Raw genomic sequence first — 27368 nt, forward strand, 5'->3', positions numbered from 1 at the left:
AGGCCCAGTCAGAACCCCACCGGGGGGCCCACTCCCATACGCTCACCCCAAAATAATTATTGCTACATAATAGTAGCACCCACTCTGGGTCATATAATTACAATTGATGTACTGCATGATAACAGTACATATAAAAGCTGAAAGCTAACTTACCTTAGAGGTACCCCAAAAAACCTCCACATGGCACTATAAGCATCAGCACATCCTCCTAATGTTGACTGCCTTCATGCCTCTCCAAACTTGCAAAAGAAATGGTAGTTGCTCAGATCAGCTTAATTGCATAACACAGGTGCTTGTAAAGGGCGGGGTTTACTCTGAACACAGAAAAAAAAGGAGATTTGCCCCCCAGCACACTGTAGCAAAAACAATACTTAAATCCTACATGATAACAGCGATTCAGAGGTATTAGTTACATACATTTGCAAATATATGAATAAGCGCCAGGCCAATCGTCAAGGCTCCTCTATACTGGCATCCCTAGCATTAAGGGGTTCATGTCCGAGAAGCAAGGCACCCCAAAAAAATTCCAACCAAGGACCATCCCCAGGGCATCACACGAAAAGGAAAAAAGGTGATAGTGAAGTATAAAGAAAAGATGTGTAAGTATAAATCAATAAGTGTTAATGAAATGAGAAAGAATTAAAATTACATAAATAATATACAAACAAATAGAAAAGTGATAAAAGTATTCTATGTGAATTAAGTGGTGATGCCATGAGAAAGGCCCAGTCCGAACCCCCCCTGGGGCCCCACTTCCAAACGCTCACCCCAAAATAATTATTGCTTCATAATAGTAGCACCCACTCTGGGTCATATAATTACAATTGATGTACTGCATGATAACAGTACAATTAAAGCTGAGAGCGAACTTACCTTGGAGGTACACCAAAAAACCTCCACATGGCACTATAAGCATCAGCACATCCTCCTAATGTTGACTGCCTTCATGCCTCTCCAAACTTGCAAAAGAAATGGTAGTTGCTCAGATCAGCTTAATTGCATAACACAGGTGCTTGTAAAGGGCGGGGTTTACTCTGAACACAGAAAAAAAAGGAGATTTGCCCCCCAGCACACTGCAGCAAAAACAATACTTAAATCCTACATGATAACAGCGATTCAGAGGTATTAGTTACATACATTTGCAAATATATGAATAAGCGCCAGGCCAATCGTCAAGGCTCCTCTATACTGGCATCCCTAGCATTAAGGGGTTCATGTCCGAGAAGCAAGGCACCCCAAAAAAATTCCAACCAAGGACCATCCCCAGGGCATCACACGAAAAGGGAAAAAGGTGATAGTGAAGTATAAAGAAAAGATGTGTAAGTATAAATCAATAAGTGTTAATGAAATGAGAAAGAATTAAAATTACATAAATAATATACAAACAAATAGAAAAGTGATAAAAGTATTCTATGTGAATTAAGTGGTGATGCCATGAGAAACGCCCAGTCCGAACCCCCCGGGGGACCCACTCCCAAACACTCACCCCAAAATAATTATTGCTACATAATAGTAGCACCCACTCTGGGTCATATAATTACAATTGATGTACTGCATGATAACAGTACATATAATAGCTGAGAGCTAACTTACCTTGGAGGTACCCCAAAAAACCTCCACATGGCACTATAAGCATCAGCACATACTCCTAATGCTGACTGCCTTCATGCCTCTCCAAACTTGCAAAAGAAATGGTAGTTGCTCAGATCAGCTTAATTGCATAACACAGGTGCTTGTAAAGGGCGGGGTTTACTCTGAACACAGAAAAAAAGGAGATTTGCCCCCCAGCACACTGCAGCAAAAACAATACTTAAATCCTAATGATAACAGCGATTCAGAGGTATTAGTTACATACATTTGCAAATATATGAATAAGCGCCAGGCCAATCGTCAAGGCTCCTCTATACTGGCGTCCCTAGCATTAAGGGGTTCACGTCCGAGAAGCAAGGCACCCCAAAAAAATTCCAACCAAGGACCATCCCCAGGGCATCACATGAAAAGGGAAAAAGGTGATAGTGAAGTATAAAGAAAAGATGTGTAAGTATAAATCAATAAGTGTTAATGAAATGAGAAAGAATTAAAATTACATAAATAATATACAAACAAATAGAAAAGTGATAAAAGTATTCTATGTGAATTAAGTGGTGATGCCATGAGAAAGGCCCAGTCAGAACCCCCCCCGGGGCCCCACTCCCAAACGCTCACCCCAAAATAATTATTGCTACATAATAGTAGCACCCACTCTGGGTCATATAATTACAATTGATGTACTGCATGATAACAGTACATATAATAGCTGAGAGCTAACTTACCTTGGAGGTACCCCAAAAAACCTCCACATGGCACTATAAGCATCAGCACATCCTCCTAATGCTGACTGCCTTCATGCCTCTCCAAACTTGCAAAAGAAATGGTAGTTGCTCAGATCAGCTTAATTGCATAACACAGGTGCTTGTAAAGGGCGGGGTTTACTCTGAACACAGAAAAAAAGGAGATTTGCCCCCCAGCACACTGCAGCAAAAACAATACTTAAATCCTACATGATAACAGCGATTCAGAGGTATAAGTTACATACATTTACAAATATATGAATAAGCGCCAGGCCAATCGTCAAGGCTCCTCTATACTGGCGTCCCTAGCATTAAGGGGTTCACATCCGAGAAGCAAGGCACCCCAAAAAAATTCCAACCAAGGACCATCCCCAGGGCATCACACGAAAAGGGAAAAAGGTGATAGTGAAGTATAAAGAAAAGATGTGTAAGTATAAATCAATAAGTGTTAATGAAATGAGAAAGAATTAAAATTACTTAAATAATATACAAACAAATAGAAAAGTAATAAAAGTATTCTATGTGAATTAAGTGGTGATGCCATGAGAAAGGCCCAGTCAGAACCCCCCCGGGGGCCCCACTCCCAAACGCTCACCCCAAAATAATTATTGCTACATAATAGTAGCACCCACTCTGGGTCATATAATTACAATTGATGTACTGCATGATAACAGTACATATAATAGCTGAGAGCTATCTACCTTGGAGGTACTCCAAAAAACCTCCACATGGCACTATAAGCATCAGCACATCCTCCTAATGCTGACTGCCTTCATGCCTCTCCAAACTTGCAAAAGAAATGGTAGTTGCTCAGATCAGCTTAATTGCATAACACAGGTGCTTGTAAAGGGCGGGGTTTACTCTGAACACAGAAAAAAAAGGAGATTTGCCCCCCAGCACACTGTAGCAAAAACAATACTTAAATCCTACATGATAACAGCGATTCAGAGGTATTAGTTACATACATTTGCAAATATATGAATAAGCGCCAGGCCAATCATCAAGGCTCCTCTATACTGGCGTCTCTAGCATTAAGGGGTTCACGTCCGAGAAGCAAGGCACCCCAAAAAAATTACAACCAAGGACTATCCCCAGGGCATCACACGAAAAGGGAAAAAGGTGATAGTGAAGTATAAAGAAAAGATGTGTAAGTATAAATCAATAAGTGTTAATGAAATGAGAAAGAATTAAAATTACATAAATAATATACAAACAAATAGAAAAGTGATAAAAGTATTCTATGTGAATTAAGTGGTGATGCCATGAGAAAGGCCCAGTCAGAACCCCACCGGGGGGCCCACTCCCATACGCTCACCCCAAAATAATTATTGCTACATAATAGTAGCACCCACTCTGGGTCATATAATTACAATTGATGTACTGCATGATAACAGTACATATAAAAGCTGAGAGCTAACTTACCTTGGAGGTACCCCAAAAAACCTCCACATGGCACTATAAGCATCAGCACATCCTCCTAATGTTGACTGCCTTCATGCCTCTCCAGACTTGCAAAAGAAATGGTAGTTGCTCAGATCAGCTTAATTGCATAACACAGGTGCTTGTAAAGGGCGGGGTTTACTCTGAACACAGAAAAAAAAGGAGATTTGCCCCCCAGCACACTGTAGCAAAAACAATACTTAAATCCTACATGATAACAGCGATTCAGAGGTATTAGTTACATACATTTGCAGATATATGAATAAGCGCCAGGCCAATCGTCAAGGCTCCTCTATACTGGCATCCCTAGCATTAAGGGGTTCATGTCCGAGAAGCAAGGCACCCCAAAAAAATTCCAACCAAGGACCATCCCCAGGGCATCACGCGAAAGGGGAAAAAGGTGATAGTGAAGTATAAAGAAAAGATGTGTAAGTATAAATCAATAAGTGTTAATGAAATGAGAAAGAATTAAACTTACTTAAATAATATACAAACAAATAGAAAAGTGATAAAAGTATTCTATGTGAATTAAGTGGTGATGCCATGAGAAAGGCCCAGTCAGAACCCCCCCGGGGGTCCCACTCCCAAACGCTCACCCCAAAATAATTATTGCTACATAATAGTAGCACCCACTCTGGGTCATATAATTACAATTGATGTACTGCATGATAACAGTACATATAATAGCTGAGAGCTAACTTACCTTGGAGGTACCCCAAAAAACCTCCACATGGCACTATAAGCATCAGCACATCCTCCTAATGCTGACTGCCTTCATGCCTCTCCAAACTTGCAAAAGAAATGGTAGTTGCTCAGATCAGCTTAATTGCATAACACAGGTGCTTGTAAAGGGCGGGGTTTACTCTGAACACAGAAAAAAAGGAGATTTGCCCCCCAGCACACTGCAGCAAAAACAGTACTTAAATCCTATATGATAACAGCGATTCAGAGGTATTAGTTACATATATTTGCAAATATATGAATAAGCGCCAGGCCAATCGTCAAGGCTCCTCTATACTGGCGTCCCTAGCATTAAGGGGTTCACGTCCGAGAAGGAAGGCACCCCAAAAAAATTACAACCAAGGACCATCCCCAGGGCATCACACAAAAAGGGAAAAAGGTGATAGTGAAGTATAAAGAAAAGATGTGTAAGTATAAATCAATAAGTGTTAATGAAATGAGAAAGAATTAAAATTACATAAATAATATACAAACAAATAGAAAAGTGATAAAAGTATTCTATGTGAATTAAGTGGTGATGCCATGAGAAACGCCCAGTCCGAACCCCCCGGGGGCCCCACTCCCAAACACTCACCCCAAAATAATTATTGCTACATAATAGTAGCACCCACTCTGGGTCATATAATTACAATTGATGTACTGCATGATAACAGTACATATAATAGCTGAGAGCTAACTTACCTTGGAGGTACCCCAAAAAACCTCCACATGGCACTATAAGCATCAGCACATCCTCCTAATGCTGACTGCCTTCATGCCTCTCCAAACTTGCAAAAGAAATGGTAGTTGCTCAGATCAGCTTAATTGCATAACACAGGTGCTTGTAAAGGGCGGGGTTTACTCTGAACACAGAAAAAAAGGAGATTTGCCCCCCAGCACACTGCAGCAAAAACAATACTTAAATCCTAATGATAACAGCGATTCAGAGGTATTAGTTACATACATTTGCAAATATATGAATAAGCGCCAGGCCAATCGTCAAGGCTCCTCTATACTGGCGTCCCTAGCATTAAGGGGTTCACGTCCGAGAAGCAAGGCACCCCAAAAAAATTCCAACCAAGGACCATCCCCAGGGCATCACATGAAAAGGGAAAAAGGTGATAGTGAAGTATAAAGAAAAGATGTGTAAGTATAAATCAATAAGTGTTAATGAAATGAGAAAGAATTAAAATTACATAAATAATATACAAACAAATAGAAAAGTGATAAAAGTATTCTATGTGAATTAAGTGGTGATGCCATGAGAAAGGCCCAGTCAGAACCCCCCCGGGGGCCCCACTCCCAAACGCTCACCCCAAAATAATTATTGCTACATAATAGTAGCACCCACTCTGGGTCATATAATTACAATTGATGTACTGCATGATAACAGTACATATAATAGCTGAGAGCTATCTACCTTGGAGGTACCCCAAAAAACCTCCACATGGCACTATAAGCATCAGCACATCCTCCTAATGCTGACTGCCTTCATGCCTCTCCAAACTTGCAAAAGAAATGGTAGTTGCTCAGATCAGCTTAATTGCATAACACAGCTGCTTGTAAAGGGCGGGGTTTACTCTGAACACAGAAAAAAGGAGATTTGCCCCCCAGCACACTGCAGCAAAAACAATACTTAAATCCTACATGATAACAGCGATTCAGAGGTATTAGTTACATACATTTGCAAATATATGAATAAGCGCCAGGCCATTCGTCAAGGCTCCTCTATACTGGCGTCCCTAGCATTAAGGGGTTCACGTCCGAGAAGCAAGGCACCCCAAAAAAATTCCAACCAAGGACCATCCCCAGGGCATCACACGAAAAGGGAAAAAGGTGATAGTGAAGTATAAAGAAAAGATGTGTAAGTATAAATCAATAAGTGTTAATGAAATGAGAAAGAATTAAAATTACATAAATAATATACAAACAAATAGAAAAGTGATAAAAGTATTCTATGTGTATTAAGTGGTGATGCCATGAGAAAGGCCCAGTCAGAACCCCACCGGGGGGCCCACTCCCATACGCTCACCCCAAAATAATTATTGCTACATAATAGTAGCACCCACTCTGGGTCATATAATTACAATTGATGTACTGCATGATAACAGTACATATAAAAGCTGAGAGCTAACTTACCTTAGAGGTACCCCAAAAAAACTCCACATGGCACTATAAGCATCAGCACATCCTCCTAATGCTGACTGCCTTCATGCCTCTCCAAACTTGCAAAAGAAATGGTAGTTGCTCAGATCAGCTTAATTACATAACACAGGTGCTTGTAAAGGGCGGGGTTTACTCTGAACACAGAAAAAAAAGGAGATTTGCCCCCCAGCACACTGTAGCAAAAACAATACTTAAATCCTACATGATAACAGCGATTCAGAGGTATTAGTTACATACATTTGCAAATATATGAATAAGCGCCAGACCAATCATCAAGGCTCCTCTATACTGGCGTCCCTAGCATTAAGGGGTTCACGTCCGAGAAGCAAGGCACCCCAAAAAAATTACAACCAAGGACTATCCCCAGGGCATCACACGAAAAGGGAAAAAGGTGATAGTGAAGTATAAAGAAAAGATGTGTAAGTATAAATCAATAAGTGTTAATGAAATGAGAAAGAATTAAAATTACATAAATAATATACAAACAAATAGAAAAGTGATAAAAGTATTCTATGTGAATTAAGTGGTGATGCCATGAGAAAGGCCCAGTCAGAACCCCACCGGGGGCCCACTCCCATACGCTCACCCCAAAATAATTATTGCTACATAATAGTAGCACCCACTCTGGGTCATATAATTACAATTGATGTACTGCATGATAACAGTACATATAAAAGCTGAGAGCTAACTTACCTTAGAGGTACCCCAAAAAACCTCCACATGGCACTATAAGCATCAGCACATCCTCCTAATGTTGACTGCCTTCATGCCTCTCCAAACTTGCAAAAGAAATGGTAGTTGCTCAGATCAGCTTAATTGCATAACACAGGTGCTTGTAAAGGGCGGGGTTTACTCTGAACACAGAAAAAAAAGGAGATTTGCCCCCCAGCACACTGCAGCAAAAACAATACTTAAATCCTACATGATAACAGCGATTCAGAGGTATTAGTTACATACATTTGCAAATATATGAATAAGCACCAGCCCAATCGTCAAGGCTCCTCTATACTGGCATCCCTAGCATTAAGGGGTTCATGTCCGAGAAGCAAGGCACCCCAAAAAAATTCCAACCAAGGACCATCCCCAGGGCATCACACGAAAAGGGAAAAAGGTGATAGTGAAGTATAAAGAAAAGATGTGTAAGTATAAATCAATAAGTGTTAATGAAATGAGAAAGAATTAAAATTACATAAATAATATACAAACAAATAGAAAAGTGATAAAAGTATTCTATGTGAATTAAGTGGTGATGCCATGAGAAACGCCCAGTCCGAACCCCCCGGGGGCCCCACTCCCAAACACTCACCCCAAAATAATTATTGCTACATAATAGTAGCACCCACTCTGGGTCATATAATTACAATTGATGTACTGCATGATAACAGTACATATAATAGCTGAGAGCTAACTTACCTTGGAGGTACCCCAAAAAACCTCCACATGGCACTATAAGCATCAGCACATCCTCCTAATGCTGACTGCCTTCATGCCTCTCCAAACTTGCAAAAGAAATGGTAGTTGCTCAGATCAGCTTAATTGCATAACACAGGTGCTTGTAAAGGGCGGGGTTTACTCTGAACACAGAAAAAAAGGAGATTTGCCCCCCAGCACACTGCAGCAAAAACAATACTTAAATCCTAATGATAACAGCGATTCAGAGGTATTAGTTACATACATTTGCAAATATATGAATAAGCGCCAGGCCAATCGTCAAGGCTCCTCTATACTGGCGTCCCTAGCATTAAGGGGTTCACGTCCGAGAAGCAAGGCACCCCAAAAAAATTCCAACCAAGGACCATCCCCAGGGCATCACATGAAAAGGGAAAAAGGTGATAGTGAAGTATAAAGAAAAGATGTGTAAGTATAAATCAATAAGTGTTAATGAAATGAGAAAGAATTAAAATTACATAAATAATATACAAACAAATAGAAAAGTGATAAAAGTATTCTATGTGAATTAAGTGGTGATGCCATGAGAAAGGCCCAGTCAGAACCCCCCCCGGGGCCCCACTCCCAAACGCTCACCCCAAAATAATTATTGCTACATAATAGTAGCACCCACTCTGGGTCATATAATTACAATTGATGTACTGCATGATAACAGTACATATAATAGCTGAGAGCTAACTTACCTTGGAGGTACCCCAAAAAACCTCCACATGGCACTATAAGCATCAGCACATCCTCCTAATGCTGACTGCCTTCATGCCTCTCCAAACTTGCAAAAGAAATGGTAGTTGCTCAGATCAGCTTAATTGCATAACACAGGTGCTTGTAAAGGGCGGGGTTTACTCTGAACACAGAAAAAAAGGAGATTTGCCCCCCAGCACACTGCAGCAAAAACAATACTTAAATCCTACATGATAACAGCGATTCAGAGGTATAAGTTACATACATTTACAAATATATGAATAAGCGCCAGGCCAATCGTCAAGGCTCCTCTATACTGGCGTCCCTAGCATTAAGGGGTTCACATCCGAGAAGCAAGGCACCCCAAAAAAATTCCAACCAAGGACCATCCCCAGGGCATCACACGAAAAGGGAAAAAGGTGATAGTGAAGTATAAAGAAAAGATGTGTAAGTATAAATCAATAAGTGTTAATGAAATGAGAAAGAATTAAAATTACTTAAATAATATACAAACAAATAGAAAAGTGATAAAAGTATTCTATGTGAATTAAGTGGTGATGCCATGAGAAAGGCCCAGTCAGAACCCCCCCGGGGGCCCCACTCCCAAACGCTCACCCCAAAATAATTATTGCTACATAATAGTAGCACCCACTCTGGGTCATATAATTACAATTGATGTACTGCATGATAACAGTACATATAATAGCTGAGAGCTACCTTGGAGGTACTCCAAAAAACCTCCACATGGCACTATAAGCATCAGCACATCCTCCTAATGCTGACTGCCTTCATGCCTCTCCAAACTTGCAAAAGAAATGGTAGTTGCTCAGATCAGCTTAATTGCATAACACAGGTGCTTGTAAAGGGCGGGGTTTACTCTGAACACAGAAAAAAAAGGAGATTTGCCCCCCAGCACACTGTAGCAAAAACAATACTTAAATCCTACATGATAACAGCGATTCAGAGGTATTAGTTACATACATTTGCAAATATATGAATAAGCGCCAGGCCAATCATCAAGGCTCCTCTATACTGGCGTCTCTAGCATTAAGGGGTTCACGTCCGAGAAGCAAGGCACCCCAAAAAAATTACAACCAAGGACTATCCCCAGGGCATCACACGAAAAGGGAAAAAGGTGATAGTGAAGTATAAAGAAAAGATGTGTAAGTATAAATCAATAAGTGTTAATGAAATGAGAAAGAATTAAAATTACATAAATAATATACAAACAAATAGAAAAGTGATAAAAGTATTCTATGTGAATTAAGTGGTGATGCCATGAGAAAGGCCCAGTCAGAACCCCACCGGGGGGCCCACTCCCATACGCTCACCCCAAAATAATTATTGCTACATAATAGTAGCACCCACTCTGGGTCATATAATTACAATTGATGTACTGCATGATAACAGTACATATAAAAGCTGAGAGCTAACTTACCTTGGAGGTACCCCAAAAAACCTCCACATGGCACTATAAGCATCAGCACATCCTCCTAATGTTGACTGCCTTCATGCCTCTCCAAACTTGCAAAAGAAATGGTAGTTGCTCAGATCAGCTTAATTGCATAACACAGGTGCTTGTAAAGGGCGGGGTTTACTCTGAACACAGAAAAAAAAGGAGATTTGCCCCCCAGCACACTGTAGCAAAAACAATACTTAAATCCTACATGATAACAGCGATTCAGAGGTATTAGTTACATACATTTGCAGATATATGAATAAGCGCCAGGCCAATCGTCAAGGCTCCTCTATACTGGCATCCCTAGCATTAAGGGGTTCATGTCCGAGAAGCAAGGCACCCCAAAAAAATTCCAACCAAGGACCATCCCCAGGGCATCACACGAAAAGGAAAAAAGGTGATAGTGAAGTATAAAGAAAGATGTGTAAGTATAAATCAATAAGTGTTAATGAAATGAGAAAGAATTAAAATTACATAAATAATATACAAACAAATAGAAAAGTGATAAAAGTATTCTATGTGAATTAAGTGGTGATGCCATGAGAAAGGCCCAGTCCGAACCCCCCCGGGGGCCCCACTCCCAAACGCTCACCCCAAAATAATTATTGCTTCATAATAGTAGCACCCACTCTGGGTCATATAATTACAATTGATGTACTGCATGATAACAGTACAATTAAAGCTGAGAGCGAGCTTACCTTGGAGGTACACCAAAAAACCTCCACATGGCACTATAAGCATCAGCACATCCTCCTAATGCTGACTGCCTTCATGCCTCTCCAAACTTGCAAAAGAAATGGTAGTTGCTCAGATCAGCTTAATTGCATAACACAGCTGCTTGTAAAGGGCGGGGTTTACTCTGAACACAGAAAAAAGGAGATTTGCCCCCCAGCACACTGCAGCAAAAACAATACTTAAATCCTACATGATAACAGCGATTCAGAGGTATTAGTTACATACATTTGCAAATATATGAATAAGCGCCAGGCCAATCGTCAAGGCTCCTCTATACTGGCGTCCCTAGCATTAAGGGGTTCACGTCCGAGAAGCAAGGCACCCCAAAAAAATTCCAACCAAGGACCATCCCCAGGGCATCACACGAAAAGGGAAAAAGGTGATAGTGAAGTATAAAGAAAAGATGTGTAAGTATAAATCAATAAGTGTTAATGAAATGAGAAAGAATTAAAATTACATAAATAATATACAAACAAATAGAAAAGTGATAAAAGTATTCTATGTGTATTAAGTGGTGATGCCATGAGAAAGGCCCAGTCAGAACCCCACCGGGGGGCCCACTCCCATACGCTCACCCCAAAATAATTATTGCTACATAATAGTAGCACCCACTCTGGGTCATATAATTACAATTGATGTACTGCATGATAACAGTACATATAAAAGCTGAGAGCTAACTTACCTTGGAGGTACCCCAAAAAACCTCCACATGGCACTATAAGTATCAGCACATCCTCCCAATGCTGACTGCCTTCAAGCCTCTCCAAACTTGCAAAAGAAATGGTAGTTGCTCAGATCAGCTTAATTGCATAACACAGGTGCTTGTAAAGGGCGGGGTTTACTCTGAACACAGAAAAAAAGGAGATTTGCCCCCCAACACACTGCAGCAAAAACAATACTTAAATCCTACATGATAACAGCGATTCAGAGGTATTAGTTACATACATTTGCAAATATATGAATAAGCGCCAGGCCAATCGTCAAGGCTCCTCTATACTGGCGTCCCTAGCATTAAGGGGTTCACGTCCAAGAAGCAAGGCACCCCCAAAAAATTCCAACCAAGGACCATCTCCAGGGCATCACGCGAAAGGGGAAAAAGGTGATAGTGAAGTATAAAGAAAAGATGTGTAAGTATAAATCAATAAGTGTTAATGAAATGAGAAAGAATTAAACTTACTTAAATAATATACAAACAAATAGAAAAGTGATAAAAGTATTCTATGTGAATTAAGTGGTGATGCCATGAGAAAGGCCCAGTCAGAACCCCCCCGGGGGTCCCACTCCCAAACGCTCACCCCAAAATAATTATTGCTACATAATAGTAGCACCCACTCTGGGTCATATAATTACAATTGATGTACTGCATGATAACAGTACATATAATAGCTGAGAGCTAACTTACCTTGGAGGTACCCCAAAAAACCTCCACATGGCACTATAAGCATCAGCACATCCTCCTAATGCTGACTGCCTTCATGCCTCTCCAAACTTGCAAAAGAAATGGTAGTTGCTCAGATCAGCTTAATTGCATAACACAGGTGCTTGTAAAGGGCGGGGTTTACTCTGAACACAGAAAAAAGAAGGAGATTTGCCCCCCAGCACACTGCAGCAAAAACAGTACTTAAATCCTATATGATAACAGCGATTCAGAGGTATTAGTTACATACATTTGCAAATATATGAATAAGCGCCAGGCCAATCGTCAAGGCTCCTCTATACTGGCGTCCCTAGCATTAAGGGGTTCACGTCCGAGAAGGAAGGCACCCCAAAAAAATTACAACCAAGGACCATCCCCAGGGCATCACACGAAAAGGGAAAAAGGTGATAGTGAAGTATAAAGAAAAGATGTGTAAGTATAAATCAATAAGTGTTAATGAAATGAGAAAGAATTAAAATTACATAAATAATATACAAACAAATAGAAAAGTGATAAAAGTATTCTATGTGAATTAAGTGGTGATGCCATGAGAAACGCCCAGTCCGATCCCCCCGGGGGCCCCACTCCCAAACACTCACCCCAAAATAATTATTGCTACATAATAGTAGCACCCACTCTGGGTCATATAATTACAATTGATGTACTGCATGATAACAGTACATATAATAGCTGAGAGCTAACTTACCTTGGAGGTACCCCAAAAAACCTCCACATGGCACTATAAGCATCAGCACATCCTCCTAATGCTGACTGCCTTCATGCCTCACCAAACTTGCAAAAGAAATGGTAGTTGCTCAGATCAGCTTAATTGCATAACACAGGTGCTTGTAAAGGGCGGGGTTTACTCTGAACACAGAAAAAAAGGAGATTTGCCCCCCAGCACACTGCAGCAAAAACAATACTTAAATCCTAATGATAACAGCGATTCAGAGGTATTAGTTACATACATTTGCAAATATATGAATAAGCGCCAGGCCAATCGTCAAGGCTCCTCTATACTGGCGTCCCTAGCATTAAGGGGTTCACGTCCGAGAAGCAAGGCACCCCAAAAAAATTCCAACCAAGGACCATCCCCAGGGCATCACATGAAAAGGGAAAAAGGTGATAGTGAAGTATAAAGAAAAGATGTGTAAGTATAAATCAATAAGTGTTAATGAAATGAGAAAGAATTAAAATTACATAAATAATATACAAACAAATAGAAAAGTGATAAAAGTATTCTATGTGAATTAAGTGGTGATGCCATGAGAAAGGCCCAGTCAGAACACCCCCTGGGGGCCCCACTCCCAAACGCTCACCCCAAAATAATTATTGCTACATAATAGTAGCACCCACTCTGGGTCATATAATTACAATTGATGTACTGCATGATAACAGTACATATAATAGCTGAGAGCTAACTTACCTTGGAGGTACCCCAAAAAACCTCCACATGGCACTATAAGCATCAGCACATCCTCCTAATGCTGACTGCCTTCATGCCTCTCCAAACTTGCAAAAGAAATGGTAGTTGCTCAGATCAGCTTAATTGCATAACACAGGTGCTTGTAAAGGGCGGGGTTTACTCTGAACACAGAAAAAAAGGAGATTTGCCCCCCAGCACACTGCAGCAAAAACAATACTTAAATCCTACATGATAACAGCGATTCAGAGGTATAAGTTACATACATTTACAAATATATGAATAAGCGCCAGGCCAATCGTCAAGGCTCCTCTATACTGGCGTCCCTAGCATTAAGGGGTTCACATCCGAGAAGCAAGGCACCCCAAAAAAATTCCAACCAAGGACCATCCCCAGGGCATCACACGAAAAGGGAAAAAGGTGATAGTGAAGTATAAAGAAAAGATGTGTAAGTATAAATCAATAAGTGTTAATGAAATGAGAAAGAATTAAAATTACTTAAATAATATACAAACAAATAGAAAAGTGATAAAAGTATTCTATGTGAATTAAGTGGTGATGCCATGAGAAAGGCCCAGTCAGAACCCCCCCGGGGGCCCCACTCCCAAACGCTCACCCCAAAATAATTATTGCTACATAATAGTAGCACCCACTCTGGGTCATATAATTACAATTGATGTACTGCATGATAACAGTACATATAATAGCTGAGAGCTATCTACCTTGGAGGTATCCCAAAAAACCTCCACATGGCACTATAAGCATCAGCACATCCTCCTAATGCTGACTGCCTTCATGCCTCTCCAAACTTGCAAAAGAAATGGTAGTTGCTCAGATCAGCTTAATTGCATAACACAGGTGCTTGTAAAGGGCGGGGTTTACTCTGAACACAGAAAAAAAAGGAGATTTGCCCCCCAGCACACTGTAGCAAAAACAATACTTAAATCCTACATGATAACAGCGATTCAGAGGTATTAGTTACATACATTTGCAAATATATGAATAAGCGCCAGGCCAATCATCAAGGCTCCTCTATACTGGCGTCCCTAGCATTAAGGGGTTCACGTCCGAGAAGCAAGGCACCCCAAAAAAATTACAACCAAGGACTATCCCCAGGGCATCACACGAAAAGGGAAAAAGGTGATAGTGAAGTATAAAGAAAAGATGTGTAAGTATAAATCAATAAGTGTTAATGAAATGAGAAAGAATTAAAATTACATAAATAATATACAAACAAATAGAAAAGTGATAAAAGTATTCTATGTGAATTAAGTGGTGATGCCATGAGAAAGGCCCAGTCAGAACCCCACCGGGGGGCCCACTCCCATACGCTCACCCCAAAATAATTATTGCTACATAATAGTAGCACCCACTCTGGGTCATATAATTACAATTGATGTACTGCATGATAACAGTACATATAAAAGCTGAGAGCTAACTTACCTTAGAGGTACCCCAAAAAACCTCCACATGGCACTATAAGCATCAGCACATCCTCCTAATGTTGACTGCCTTCATGCCTCTCCAAACTTGCAAAAGAAATGGTAGTTGCTCAGATCAGCTTAATTGCATAACACAGGTGCTTGTAAAGGGCGGGGTTTACTCTGAACACAGAAAAAAAGGAGATTTGCCCCCCAGCACACTGCAGCAAAAACAATACTTAAATCCTACATGATAACAGCGATTCAGAGGTATAAGTTACATACATTTACAAATATATGAATAAGCGCCAGGCCAATCGTCAAGGCTCCTCTATACTGGCGTCCCTAGCATTAAGGGGTTCACATCCGAGAAGCAAGGCACCCCAAAAAAATTCCAACCAAGGACCATCCCCAGGGCATCACACGAAAAGGGAAAAAGGTGATAGTGAAGTATAAAGAAAAGATGTGTAAGTATAAATCAATAAGTGTTAATGAAATGAGAAAGAATTAAAATTACTTAAATAATATACAAACAAATAGAAAAGTGATAAAAGTATTCTATGTGAATTAAGTGGTGATGCCATGAGAAAGGCCCAGTCAGAACCCCCCCGGGGGCCCCACTCCCAAACGCTCACCCCAAAATAATTATTGCTACATAATAGTAGCACCCACTCTGGGTCATATAATTACAATTGATGTACTGCATGATAACAGTACATATAATAGCTGAGAGCTATCTACCTTGGAGGTACCCCAAAAAACCTCCACATGGCACTATAAGCATCAGCACATCCTCCTAATGCTGACTGCCTTCATGCCTCTCCAAACTTGCAAAAGAAATGGTAGTTGCTCAGATCAGCTTAATTGCATAACACAGGTGCTTGTAAAGGGCGGGGTTTACTCTGAACACAGAAAAAAAAGGAGATTTGCCACCCAGCACACTGTAGCAAAAACAATACTTAAATCCTACATGATAACAGCGATTCAGAGGTATTAGTTACATACATTTGCAAATATATGAATAAGCGCCAGGCCAATCATCAAGGCTCCTCTATACTGGCGTCCCTAGCATTAAGGGGTTCACGTCCGAGAAGCAAGGCACCCCAAAAAAATTACAACCAAGGACTATCCCCAGGGCATCACACGAAAAGGGAAAAAGGTGATAGTGAAGTATAAAGAAAAGATGTGTAAGTATAAATCAATAAGTGTTAATGAAATGAGAAAGAATTAAAATTACATAAATAATATACAAACAAATAGAAAAGTGATAAAAGTATTCTATGTGAATTAAGTGGTGATGCCATGAGAAAGGCCCAGTCAGAACCCCACCGGGGGGCCCACTCCCATACGCTCACCCCAAAATAATTATTGCTACATAATAGTAGCACCCACTCTGGGTCATATAATTACAATTGATGTACTGCATGATAACAGTACATATAAAAGCTGAGAGCTAACTTACCTTAGAGGTACCCCAAAAAACCTCCACATGGCACTATAAGCATCAGCACATCCTCCTAATGTTGACTGCCTTCATGCCTCTCCAAACTTGCAAAAGAAATGGTAGTTGCTCAGATCAGCTTAATTGCATAACACAGCTGCTTGTAAAGGGCGGGGTTTACTCTGAACACAGAAAAAAGGAGATTTGCCCCCCAGCACACTGCAGCAAAAACAATACTTAAATCCTACATGATAACAGCGATTCAGAGGTATTAGTTACATACATTTGCAAATATATGAATAAGCGCCAGGCCAATCGTCAAGGCTCCTCTATACTGGCATCCCTAGCATTAAGGGGTTCATGTCCGAGAAGCAAGGCACCCCAAAAAAATTCCAACCAAGGACCATCCCCAGGGCATCACACGAAAAGGAAAAAAGGTGATAGTGAAGTATAAAGAAAAGATGTGTAAGTATAAATCAATAAGTGTTAATGAAATGAGAAAGAATTAAAATTACATAAATAATATACAAACAAATAGAAAAGTGATAAAAGTATTCTATGTGAATTAAGTGGTGATGCCATGAGAAAGGCCCAGTCCGAACCCCCCGGGGGCCCCACTCCCAAACGCTCACCCCAAAATAATTATTGCTTCATAATAGTAGCACCCACTCTGGGTCATATAATTACAATTGATGTACTGCATGATAACAGTACAATTAAAGCTGAGAGCTAACTTACCTTGGAGGTACCCCAAAAAACCTCCACATGGCACTATAAGCATCAGCACATCCTCCTAATGCTGACTGCCTTCATGCCTCTCCAAACTTGCAAAAGAAATGGTAGTTGCTCAGATCAGCTTAATTGCATAACACAGCTGCTTGTAAAGGGCGGGGTTTACTCTGAACACAGAAAAAAGAAGGAGATTTGCCCCCCAGCACACTGCAGCAAAAACAATACTTAAATCCTACATGATAACAACGATTCAGAGGTATTAGTTACATACTTTTGCAAATATATGAATAAGCGCCAGGCCAATCGTCAAGGCTCCTCTATACTGGCATCCCTAGCATTAAGGGGTTCATGTCCGAGAAGCAAGGCACCCCAAAAAAATTCCAACCAAGGACCATCCCCAGGGCATCACACGAAAAGGGAAAAAGGTGATAGTGAAGTATAAAGAAAAGATGTGTAAGTATAAATCAATAAGTGTTAATGAAATGAGAAAGAATAAAAATTACATAAATAATATACAAATAGAAAAGTGATAAAAGTATTCTATGTGAATTAAGTGGTGATGCCATGAGAAAGGCCCAGTCCGAACCCCCCCGGGGGCCCCACTCCCAAACGCTCACCCCAAAATAATTATTGCTACATAATAGTAGCACCCACTCTGGGTCATATAATTACAATTGATGTACTGCATGATAACAGTACATATAATAGCTGAGAGCTAACTTACCTTGGAGGTACCCCAAAAAACCTCCACATGGCACTATAAGCATCAGCACATCCTCCTAATGCTGACTGCCTTCATGCCTCTCCAAACTTGCAAAAGAAATGGTAGTTGCTCAGATCAGCTTAATTGCATAACACAGGTGCTAGTAAAGGGCGGGGTTTACTCTGAACACAGAAAAAAAAGGAGATTTGCCCCCCAGCACACTGCAGCAAAAACAATACTTAAATCCTACATGATAACAGCGATTCAGAGGTATTAGTTACATACATTTGCAAATATATGAATAAGCGCCAGGCCAATCGTCAAGGCTCCTCTATACTGGCGTCCCTAGCATTAAGGGGTTCACGTCCAAGAAGCAAGGCACCCCCAAAAAATTCCAACCAAGGACCATCTCCAGGGCATCACGCGAAAGGGGAAAAAGGTGATAGTGAAGTATAAAGAAAAGATGTGTAAGTATAAATCAATAAGTGTTAATGAAATGAGAAAGAATTAAACTTACTTAAATAATATACAAACAAATAGAAAAGTGATAAAAGTATTCTATGTGAATTAAGTGGTGATGCCATGAGAAAGGCCCAGTCAGAACCCCCCCGGGGGTCCCACTCCCAAACGCTCACCCCAAAATAATTATTGCTACATAATAGTAGCACCCACTCTGGGTCATATAATTACAATTGATGTACTGCATGATAACAGTACATATAATAGCTGAGAGCTAACTTACCTTGGAGGTACCCCAAAAAACCTCCACATGGCACTATAAGCATCAGCACATCCTCCTAATGCTGACTGCCTTCATGCCTCTCCAAACTTGCAAAAGAAATGGTAGTTGCTCAGATCAGCTTAATTGCATAACACAGGTGCTTGTAAAGGGCGGGGTTTACTCTGAACACAGAAAAAAGAAGGAGATTTGCCCCCCAGCACACTGCAGCAAAAACAGTACTTAAATCCTATATGATAACAGCGATTCAGAGGTATTAGTTACATACATTTGCAAATATATGAATAAGCGCCAGGCCAATCGTCAAGGCTCCTCTATACTGGCGTCCCTAGCATTAAGGGGTTCACGTCCGAGAAGGAAGGCACCCCAAAAAAATTACAACCAAGGACCATCCCCAGGGCATCACACGAAAAGGGAAAAAGGTGATAGTGAAGTATAAAGAAAAGATGTGTAAGTATAAATCAATAAGTGTTAATGAAATGAGAAAGAATTAAAATTACATAAATAATATACAAACAAATAGAAAAGTGATAAAAGTATTCTATGTGAATTAAGTGGTGATGCCATGAGAAACGCCCAGTCCGAACCCCCCGGGGGCCCCACTCCCAAACACTCACCCCAAAATAATTATTGCTACATAATAGTAGCACCCACTCTGGGTCATATAATTACAATTGATGTACTGCATGATAACAGTACATATAATAGCTGAGAGCTAACTTACCTTGGTGGTACCCCAAAATAACCTCCACATGGCACTATAAGCATCAGCACATCCTCCTAATGCTGACTGCCTTCATGCCTCACCAAACTTGCAAAAGAAATGGTAGTTGCTCAGATCAGCTTAATTGCATAACACAGGTGCTTGTAAAGGGCGGGGTTTACTCTGAACACAGAAAAAAAGGAGATTTGCCCCCCAGCACACTGCAGCAAAAACAATACTTAAATCCTAATGATAACAGCGATTCAGAGGTATTAGTTACATACATTTGCAAATATATGAATAAGCGCCAGGCCAATCATCAAGGCTCCTCTATACTGGCGTCCCTAGCATTAAGGGGTTCACGTCCGAGAAGCAAGGCACCCCAAAAAAATTCCAACCAAGGACCATCCCCAGGGCATCACATGAAAAGGGAAAAAGGTGATAGTGAAGTATAAAGAAAAGATGTGTAAGTATAAATCAATAAGTGTTAATGAAATGAGAAAGAATTAAAATTACATAAATAATATACAAACAAATAGAAAAGTGATAAAAGTATTCTATGTGAATTAAGTGGTGATGCCATGAGAAAGGCCCAGTCAGAACACCCCCCGGGGGCCCCACTCCCAAATGCTCACCCCAAAATAATTATTGCTACATAATAGTAGCACCCACTCTGGGTCATATAATTACAATTGATGTACTGCATGATAACAGTACATATAATAGCTGAGAGCTAACTTACCTTGGAGGTACCCCAAAAAACCTCCACATGGCACTATAAGCATCAGCACATCCTCCTAATGCTGACTGCCTTCATGCCTCTCCAAACTTGCAAAAGAAATGGTAGTTGCTCAGATCAGCTTAATTGCATAACACAGGTGCTTGTAAAGGGCGGGGTTTACTCTGAACACAGAAAAAAAGGAGATTTGCCCCCCAGCACACTGCAGCAAAAACAATACTTAAATCCTACATGATAACAGCGATTCAGAGGTATAAGTTACATACATTTACAAATATATGAATAAGCGCCAGGCCAATCGTCAAGGCTCCTCTATACTGGCGTCCCTAGCATTAAGGGGTTCACATCCGAGAAGCAAGGCACCCCAAAAAAATTCCAACCAAGGACCATCCCCAGGGCATCACACGAAAAGGGAAAAAGGTGATAGTGAAGTATAAAGAAAAGATGTGTAAGTATAAATCAATAAGTGTTAATGAAATGAGAAAGAATTAAAATTACTTAAATAATATACAAACAAATAGAAAAGTGATAAAAGTATTCTATGTGAATTAAGTGGTGATGCCATGAGAAAGTCCCAGTCAGAACCCCCCCGGGGGCCCCACTCCCAAACGCTCACCCCAAAATAATTATTGCTACATAATAGTAGCACCCACTCTGGGTCATATAATTACAATTGATGTACTGCATGATAACAGTACATATAATAGCTGAGAGCTATCTACCTTGGAGGTACCCCAAAAAACCTCCACATGGCACTATAAGCATCAGCACATCCTCCTAATGCTGACTGCCTTCATGCCTCTCCAAACTTGCAAAAGAAATGGTAGTTGCTCAGATCAGCTTAATTGCATAACACAGGTGCTTGTAAAGGGCGGGGTTTACTCTGAACACAGAAAAAAAAGGAGATTTGCCCCCCAGCACACTGTAGCAAAAACAATACTTAAATCCTACATGATAACAGCGATTCAGAGGTATTAGTTACATACATTTGCAAATATATGAATAAGCGCCAGGCCAATCATCAAGGCTCCTCTATACTGGCGTCCCTAGCATTAAGGGGTTCACGTCCGAGAAGCAAGGCACCCCAAAAAAATTACAACCAAGGACTATCCCCAGGGCATCACACGAAAAGGGAAAAAGGTGATAGTGAAGTATAAAGAAAAGATGTGTAAGTATAAATCAATAAGTGTTAATGAAATGAGAAAGAATAAAAATTACATAAATAATATACAAATAGAAAAGTGATAAAAGTATTCTATGTGAATTAAGTGGTGATGCCATGAGAAAGGCCCAGTCCGAACCCCCCCGGGGGCCCCACTCCCAAACGCTCACCCCAAAATAATTATTGCTACATAATAGTAGCACCCACTCTGGGTCATATAATTACAATTGATGTACTGCATGATAACAGTACATATAATAGCTGAGAGCTAACTTACCTTGGAGGTACCCCAAAAAACCTCCACATGGCACTATAAGCATCAGCACATCCTCCTAATGCTGACTGCCTTCATGCCTCTCCAAACTTGCAAAAGAAATGGTAGTTGCTCAGATCAGCTTAATTGCATAACACAGGTGCTAGTAAAGGGCGGGGTTTACTCTGAACACAGAAAAAAAAGGAGATTTGCCCCCCAGCACACTGCAGCAAAAACAATACTTAAATCCTACATGATAACAGCGATTCAGAGGTATTAGTTACATACATTTGCAAATATATGAATAAGCGCCAGGCCAATCGTCAAGGCTCCTCTATACTGGCGTCCCTAGCATTAAGGGGTTCACGTCCAAGAAGCAAGGCACCCCCAAAAAATTCCAACCAAGGACCATCTCCAGGGCATCACGCGAAAGGGGAAAAAGGTGATAGTGAAGTATAAAGAAAAGATGTGTAAGTATAAATCAATAAGTGTTAATGAAATGAGAAAGAATTAAACTTACTTAAATAATATACAAACAAATAGAAAAGTGATAAAAGTATTCTATGTGAATTAAGTGGTGATGCCATGAGAAAGGCCCAGTCAGAACCCCCCCGGGGGTCCCACTCCCAAACGCTCACCCCAAAATAATTATTGCTACATAATAGTAGCACCCACTCTGGGTCATATAATTACAATTGATGTACTGCATGATAACAGTACATATAATAGCTGAGAGCTAACTTACCTTGGAGGTACCCCAAAAAACCTCCACATGGCACTATAAGCATCAGCACATCCTCCTAATGCTGACTGCCTTCATGCCTCTCCAAACTTGCAAAAGAAATGGTAGTTGCTCAGATCAGCTTAATTGCATAACACAGGTGCTTGTAAAGGGCGGGGTTTACTCTGAACACAGAAAAAAGAAGGAGATTTGCCCCCCAGCACACTGCAGCAAAAACAGTACTTAAATCCTATATGATAACAGCGATTCAGAGGTATTAGTTACATACATTTGCAAATATATGAATAAGCGCCAGGCCAATCGTCAAGGCTCCTCTATACTGGCGTCCCTAGCATTAAGGGGTTCACGTCCGAGAAGGAAGGCACCCCAAAAAAATTACAACCAAGGACCATCCCCAGGGCATCACACGAAAAGGGAAAAAGGTGATAGTGAAGTATAAAGAAAAGATGTATAAGTATAAATCAATAAGTGTTAATGAAATGAGAAAGAATTAAAATTACATAAATAATATACAAACAAATAGAAAAGTGATAAAAGTATTCTATGTGAATTAAGTGGTGATGCCATGAGAAACGCCCAGTCCGAACCCCCCGGGGGCCCCACTCCCAAACACTCACCCCAAAATAATTATTGCTACATAATAGTAGCACCCACTCTGGGTCATATAATTACAATTGATGTACTGCATGATAACAGTACATATAATAGCTGAGAGCTAACTTACCTTGGTGGTACCCCAAAATAACCTCCACATGGCACTATAAGCATCAGCACATCCTCCTAATGCTGACTGCCTTCATGCCTCACCAAACTTGCAAAAGAAATGGTAGTTGCTCAGATCAGCTTAATTGCATAACACAGGTGCTTGTAAAGGGCGGGGTTTACTCTGAACACAGAAAAAAAGGAGATTTGCCCCCCAGCACACTGCAGCAAAAACAATACTTAAATCCTAATGATAACAGCGATTCAGAGGTATTAGTTACATACATTTGCAAATATATGAATAAGCGCCAGGCCAATCGTCAAGGCTCCTCTATACTGGCGTCCCTAGCATTAAGGGGTTCACGTCCGAGAAGCAAGGCACCCCAAAAAAATTCCAACCAAGGACCATCCCCAGGGCATCACATGAAAAGGGAAAAAGGTGATAGTGAAGTATAAAGAAAAGATGTGTAAGTATAAATCAATAAGTGTTAATGAAATGAGAAAGAATTAAAATTACATAAATAATATACAAACAAATAGAAAAGTGATAAAAGTATTCTATGTGAATTAAGTGGTGATGCCATGAGAAAGGCCCAGTCAGAACACCCCCCGGGGGCCCCACTCCCAAATGCTCACCCCAAAATAATTATTGCTACATAATAGTAGCACCCACTCTGGGTCATATAATTACAATTGATGTACTGCATGATAACAGTACATATAATAGCTGAGAGCTAACTTACCTTGGAGGTACCCCAAAAAACCTCCACATGGCACTATAAGCATCAGCACATCCTCCTAATGCTGACTGCCTTCATGCCTCTCCAAACTTGCAAAAGAAATGGTAGTTGCTCAGATCAGCTTAATTGCATAACACAGGTGCTTGTAAAGGGCGGGGTTTACTCTGAACACAGAAAAAAAGGAGATTTGCCCCCCAGCACACTGCAGCAAAAACAATACTTAAATCCTACATGATAACAGCGATTCAGAGGTATAAGTTACATACATTTACAAATATATGAATAAGCGCCAGGCCAATCGTCAAGGCTCCTCTATACTGGCGTCCCTAGCATTAAGGGGTTCACATCCGAGAAGCAAGGCACCCCAAAAAAATTCCAACCAAGGACCATCCCCAGGGCATCACACGAAAAGGGAAAAAGGTGATAGTGAAGTATAAAGAAAAGATGTGTAAGTATAAATCAATAAGTGTTAATGAAATGAGAAAGAATTAAAATTACTTAAATAATATACAAACAAATAGAAAAGTGATAAAAGTATTCTATGTGAATTAAGTGGTGATGCCATGAGAAAGTCCCAGTCAGAACCCCCCCGGGGGCCCCACTCCCAAACGCTCACCCCAAAATAATTATTGCTACATAATAGTAGCACCCACTCTGGGTCATATAATTACAATTGATGTACTGCATGATAACAGTACATATAATAGCTGAGAGCTATCTACCTTGGAGGTACCCCAAAAAACCTCCACATGGCACTATAAGCATCAGCACATCCTCCTAATGCTGACTGCCTTCATGCCTCTCCAAACTTGCAAAAGAAATGGTAGTTGCTCAGATCAGCTTAATTGCATAACACAGGTGCTTGTAAAGGGCGGGGTTTACTCTGAACACAGAAAAAAAAGGAGATTTGCCCCCCAGCACACTGTAGCAAAAACAATACTTAAATCCTACATGATAACAGCGATTCAGAGGTATTAGTTACATACATTTGCAAATATATGAATAAGCGCCAGGCCAATCATCAAGGCTCCTCTATACTGGCGTCCCTAGCATTAAGGGGTTCACGTCCGAGAAGCAAGGCACCCCAAAAAAATTACAACCAAGGACTATCCCCAGGGCATCACACGAAAAGGGAAAAAGGTGATAGTGAAGTATAAAGAAAAGATGTGTAAGTATAAATCAATAAGTGTTAATGAAATGAGAAAGAATTAAAATTACATAAATAATATACAAACAAATAGAAAAGTGATAAAAGTATTCTATGTGAATTAAGTGGTGATGCCATGAGAAAGGCCCAGTCAGAACCCCACCGGGGGGCCCACTCCCATACGCTCACCCCAAAATAATTATTGCTACATAATAGTAGCACCCACTCTGGGTCATATAATTACAATTGATGTACTGCATGATAACAGTACATATAAAAGCTGAGAGCTAACTTACCTTAGAGGTACCCCAAAAAACCTCCACATGGCACTATAAGCATCAGCACATCCTCCTAATGTTGACTGCCTTCATGCCTCTCCAAACTTGCAAAAGAAATGGTAGTTGCTCAGATCAGCTTAATTGCATAACACAGCTGCTTGTAAAGGGCGGGGTTTACTCTGAACACAGAAAAAAGGAGATTTGCCCCCCAGCACACTGCAGCAAAAACAATACTTAAATCCTACATGATAACAGCGATTCAGAGGTATTAGTTACATACATTTGCAAATATATGAATAAGCGCCAGGCCAATCATCAAGGCTCCTCTATACTGGCATCCCTAGCATTAAGGGGTTCATGTCCGAGAAGCAAGGCACCCCAAAAAAATTCCAACCAAGGACCATCCCCAGGGCATCACACGAAAAGGGAAAAAGGTGATAGTGAAGTATAAAGAAAAGATGTGTAAGTATAAATCAATAAGTGTTAATGAAATGAGAAAGAATTAAAATTACATAAATAATATACAAACAAATAGAAAAGTGATAAAAGTATTCTATGTGTATTAAGTGGTGATGCCATGAGAAAGGCCCAGTCAGAACCCCACCGGGGGGCCCACTCCCATACGCTCACCCCAAAATAATTATTGCTACATAATAGTAGCACCCACTCTGGGTCATATAATTACAATTGATGTACTGCATGATAACAGTACATATAAAAGCTGAGAGCTAACTTACCTTAGAGGTACCCCAAAAAAACTCCACATGGCACTATAAGCATCAGCACATCCTCCTAATGCTGACTGCCTTCATGCCTCTCCAAACTTGCAAAAGAAATGGTAGTTGCTCAGATCAGCTTAATTGCATAACACAGGTGCTTGTAAAGGGCGGGGTTTACTCTGAACACAGAAAAAAAAGGAGATTTGCCCCCCAGCACACTGTAGCAAAAACAATACTTAAATCCTACATGATAACAGCGATTCAGAGGTATTAGTTACATACATTTGCAAATATATGAACAAGCGCCAGGCCAATCGTCAAGGCTCCTCTATACTGGCATCCCTAGCATTAAGGGGTTCATGTCCGAGAAGCAAGGCACCCCAAAAAAATTCCAACCAAGGACCATCCCCAGGGCATCACACGAAAAGGAAAAAAGGTGATAGTGAAGTATAAAGAAAAGATGTGTAAGTATAAATCAATAAGTGTTAATGAAATGAGAAAGAATTAAAATTACATAAATAATATACAAACAAATAGAAAAGTGATAAAAGTATTCTATGTGAATTAAGTGGTGATGCCATGAGAAAGGCCCAGTCCGAACCCCCCGGGGGCCCCACTCCCAAACGCTCACCCCAAAATAATTATTGCTTCATAATAGTAGCACCCACTCTGGGTCATATAATTACAATTGATGTACTGCATGATAACAGTACAATTAAAGGTGAGAGCTAACTTACCTTGGAGGTACCCCAAAAAACCTCCACATGGCACTATAAGCATCAGCACATCCTCCTAATGCTGACTGCCTTCATGCCTCTCCAAACTTGCAAAAGAAATGGTAGTTGCTCAGATCAGCTTAATTGCATAACACAGCTGCTTGTAAAGGGCGGGGTTTACTCTGAACACAGAAAAAAGAAGGAGATTTGCCCCCCAGCACACTGCAGCAAAAACAATACTTAAATCCTACATGATAACAACGATTCAGAGGTATTAGTTACATACTTTTGCAAATATATGAATAAGCGCCAGGCCAATCGTCAAGGCTCCTCTATACTGGCATCCCTAGCATTAAGGGGTTCATGTCCGAGAAGCAAGGCACCCCAAAAAAATTCCAACCAAGGACCATCCCCAGGGCATCACACGAAAAGGGAAAAAGGTGATAGTGAAGTATAAAGAAAAGATGTGTAAGTATAAATCAATAAGTGTTAATGAAATGAGAAAGAATAAAAATTACATAAATAATATACAAATAGAAAAGTGATAAAAGTATTCTATGTGAATTAAGTGGTGATGCCATGAGAAAGGCCCAGTCCGAACCCCCCCGGGG

The sequence above is a fragment of the Taudactylus pleione genome, unplaced genomic scaffold (assembly GCF_031769625.1).
Source record: "Taudactylus pleione unplaced genomic scaffold, aTauple2 ptg000529l, whole genome shotgun sequence".
NCBI classification, from domain to species: Eukaryota; Metazoa; Chordata; class Amphibia; order Anura; family Myobatrachidae; genus Taudactylus; species Taudactylus pleione.